This window comes from Dermacentor andersoni, unplaced genomic scaffold (genome assembly GCF_023375885.2).
Source record: "Dermacentor andersoni unplaced genomic scaffold, qqDerAnde1_hic_scaffold ctg00000711.1, whole genome shotgun sequence".
Lineage (NCBI taxonomy): Eukaryota > Metazoa > Arthropoda > Arachnida > Ixodida > Ixodidae > Dermacentor > Dermacentor andersoni.
The window spans coordinates 29,310-33,347 of record NW_027315389.1 but is presented as its reverse complement, the minus strand read 5'-3'; the positions used below and the strand labels follow the sequence as shown (position 1 = coordinate 33,347).

The 4,038-nt window shown below is 53.9% G+C and overlaps 1 non-coding gene across 1 annotated transcript; it reads left to right on the top strand.

Moving 5' to 3' along the window:
• Positions 1-2,907: 2,907 nt before the first annotated feature.
• On the top strand, positions 2,908-3,099 carry LOC140214881 (U2 spliceosomal RNA). Its single transcript, XR_011891808.1, has one exon. It is a non-coding gene; the product is annotated as a U2 spliceosomal RNA (small nuclear RNA).
• The last annotated feature ends 939 nt before the right edge of the window (positions 3,100-4,038 follow it).

Below are 4,038 nucleotides of genomic sequence, written 5' to 3'. Positions count from 1 at the left end.
ATTGTCGACGTCGGAACGGTGCGCGGACTACGCCACGAGCACGCGCAAGCCGAAAATCGCACTACGGTACAATGTCGGCCGGGGCCGTACGGCCCCTTACAGTAGCAGCGATAAGTGCCCAGACCTCCATGGGGCCGTACTCGTGCGACGCGGCGGCGTACTGCGCCGAGCCGAGCGCCAATATTTGGCTTTTGCAGGGCGGATTCGAGCTCTGGCGATCGCCGCGGTACCGCCGCTCACCGATTCAAGGCACGCTAGCGCGGCCCCTTCGCCATTTCCGAGCACGCGTGCGAACAGTGCGGGCGGCGTGCTCGACGCCCCGGCTGACGTCGTTTCGGACTTTGTCTCTTCGCGTGCTCGCGGCAACGCCGCGGCCAACGACGACGTCTGCGCGGTTCTTTGCCGGTTCCCGGCGTGCTATAGTGCAGCCCTCTGCAGGGTGACACCGGCTCCGTCGTGGCCGTGCGGCGGCTTGTACGCAAAAGTTGCGTCAAAGGCGTCGCGCTCGCGCCGCCCCGGCACACGCGGTTTCGGACTTTGTCTCTTCCAGCGCTCGCGTAGTCGTGGGCACGATTGTCGACTTCGGAACGGTGCGCGGACACCGCCACGAGCACGCGCAAGACGAAAATCGCACTACGGTACAATGTCGGCCGGGGCCGTACGGCCCCTTACAGTAGCAGCGATAAGTGCCCAGACCTCCATGGGGCCGTACTCGTGCGACGCGGCGGCGTACTGCGCCGAGCCGAGCGCCTATATTTGGCTTTTGCAGGGCGGATTCGAGCTCTGGCGATTGCCGCGGTACCGCCGCTCACCGATTCAAGGCACGCTAGCGCGGCCCCTTCGCCATTTCCGAGCACGCGTGCGAACAGTGCGGGCGGCGTGCTCGACGCCCCGGCTGACGTCGTTTCGGACTTTGTCTCTTCGCGTGCTCGCGGCAACGCCGCGGCCAACGACGACGTCTGCGCGGTTCTTTGCCGGTTCCCGGCGTGCTATAGTGCAGCCCTCTGCAGGGTGACACCGGCTCCGTCGTGTCCGTGCGGCGGCTTGTACGCAAAAGTTGCGTCAAAGGCGTCGCGCTCGCGCCGCCCCGGCACACGCGGTTTCGGACTTTGTCTCTTCCAGCGCTCGCAACCATGTCGGGGCCGACGCCGACGACTGCGTGGTGTTTCAACGATTGCCGGCGTGACACAATGCAGCTGCGTGCGGGATGCCAGCGATTCCGTCGTGGCGGTGCGGCGGCTTGTACGCAAAAGTTGCGTCAAAGGCGTCGCGCTCGCACCGCCCCGGCACACGTGGTTTCGGACTTTGTCTCTTCGAGCGCTCGCAGCGATGTCGAGGCGATCGCTTACGTCTGCACGGTTTCCGGTGTGCTACAATGCAGCAGTCTGCCGCACTACACCTCTTGGTTGCCGAGGCCAGCACGGCAATTTACTGAAGCGAGCGCATTGCGCCCAGGCGGCAGCGGACTTTGTGCTTTCGGGAGTGCTCTTGCTGTAAAATTTGAACGGCTGCAGCTGCGCGAAGCAAGTGTACCTATTTTCACTCTCTCTCTGTCTGCCTTTGAGGCGACTGTAATTTCACTTTAAACGCAACTGGAGGCGGGAGCAACCTGATGAGAGTAGGTGGACTTCGGTACATGTTGTAATTTAGAAATTGCTTTCAAGCTTTGAGGACATACACCTTCGCGCCATCTGCTTTCCCCGTCTCTTTGGCACTTTATAGTATGTGCTGCATGCTCTGCATTCCAAAGAAACACGCCTGTGTCTCTCCCTCTCTCACGTTCTTCTTCTTTTTGTAGCTGCTGTTGTAGAAGATGCTATGCTCTTTAATCGCTGTAACATAGAGTGCTTGCACAAGCCAACAACTGTTGCGCGTTTTTTTTTTTTTTTTTTCTCTTCCCAAGACGTTTCTGCCATTATTCACTAACTCTCGTTCTTAGTATGCAATGGAGCGTTAGCTCGCGCCATCTACCTTTCTTTCTGTATTGCAAAGTCCGCAGGTTTTCCTAGTTCCGTACACAGATGGCGCTAATGCGTTTTGGCGCCAGGTTCGAACGACCTCGCTGTACTCGTGTTTCCCATTTGAATGTTTCAAAGGGGTTTGCGACAGGGGGTGGTTCTTGTGCAAGGCTGAGCTTTCCAGCTGCGTTTAAGCTATGCTAGCATGTGTGCGTATATATATATATATATATATATATAAATACACAAACACACACACACACACACACACACACACACATGCATATATACATACACACACACGGTAATGGTAAAGATGATGAGGTAGCACTTTTTTTTTTTTTTTTACAATGCCTGTGTTTCAGATGGCGATCTTTCTCCCCTCTATGTTTCCGGTGGGAAGGAGTGTGCAGCGTTTTCTATATTTATTTTGTCATTCACTTCTATGTTGCTCGTCTTCGTACATGGGGCATGCTACCTAATTCTACCGGTCGATTCGACACGTTGCGATCCGTCCCGGCCTGTGCCGTATCAAAATTTTCAGTGGGCCTTGCGGTAAATAAAAAGAAATGAAGGAAATGCGCGTAGTATATTACAATTGCACACGGGCTTGAAACGAAGCCCTCAAGGAAGGTCACCTTGAGCGGTCGCATTCAGACGGAAGTAAGCATTCCCCTGGCGCGTTTTTTTCCGCTCGCCTGTTCCGTTTTCTACGAGGTTGCCTTGGTTGGTTTCGCGTTACAAGCAAGCTTGCACTCGGGTCTCGTTTCTACGCGACAGCGTTTCGTTAACAGCGAAAGACTGAGGCGTTGCGAGTTCATCCGTGAGATAGGGAGCGTTGAGTCTGTACACAGGCTGAATTTTATAATATTGCCCACGCTGTTGCTGAGGTTACCCATGTCGGCAGGGCGCCCACAAGGCAGTAGTACAATGAAGTGAAGTGAAGGACATCGCTTCTCGGCCTTTTGGCTAAGATCAAAGTGTAGTATCTGTTCTTATCAGCTTAATATCTGATACGGGTTCTATATGGACCCACGATATTAAACCTATTTTTGGAAGTTGGCGGAGTGCTTGAAGCCTGCTTCACCTCCGCCGCAGGTCGGCCCGGTATTGCACTACCTCCGGGATCGGCCCCGCTCACTTAGGTGAGACTTCATTCAATCAAAATGAAGAGCACAAGCTCAACGCGAGCAGTGACTTGACACGCACCATTCCTATACTACACGCAACGATGCCGGTTCGCGGACCACGAGAGTAATTAAACTGCCACTCCATCTGTGTGTAGCGTCGCACTTGTTGCGTCGCAAATGGGACAGCCGCTCCAGCAAATTTCTAGTTATGGGCTTCGAGAAAAATTAATGAAAGCAAAAGAAAGAACCAGAATTCCTATTTGTCCGATGTCTCTGAATGATTGTCTCCTGTAAAGAGCCACTTGGGGGGATGGGGGGTAGGATTAGCCGTGGGGTTCGCAATCAATATGAATCCCACTCAAAGCCAACACTGGATTTTGGAGTTCACTATCGCTTGGATCCGTAAACCACCGCGGCCACGCAAGCTCGCCCTGCCGCCGAAATCCGCTGCCCAAGTGGAAGAAAGATTCCCTATGAAAGAAAAATAGAGTGCCCGATTTCTGGCAACTACTGTGCAGCCTTTGTGTACACATTTTCGCAGCAGTGGGACCGAGCGCCTCGAAAACAAACTTGTCGTATGCCCAAATGTGGCGAAATATATTCAAGGGTTAAAAGGTGCCTCATCTTTCTAACCTGTATGTTACGAAGACCTGTTGCTACCTTTTCATCATGAACATCATCATCATCATCATCCTGGCTACGCCCACTGCAGGGCAAAGGCATCTGCCATGATCCTCCAAGTACCCCGGTCAGGTGCCGATTGTCGCCATGTAGTCCCTAATCTAATCTGCCCTCCTAACTTTCTGCCACCCCCTGCTACGCTTCCCTCCTCTTGGAATTCAGTCTGTAACCCTTAATGGCCACCGGTTATCTTCCCCCCAGATTGCATGCCCTGCGCATGCCCATTTGTTTTTCCTGGTTTAAACTTTGGTGTCATTAACGAGCGTTTC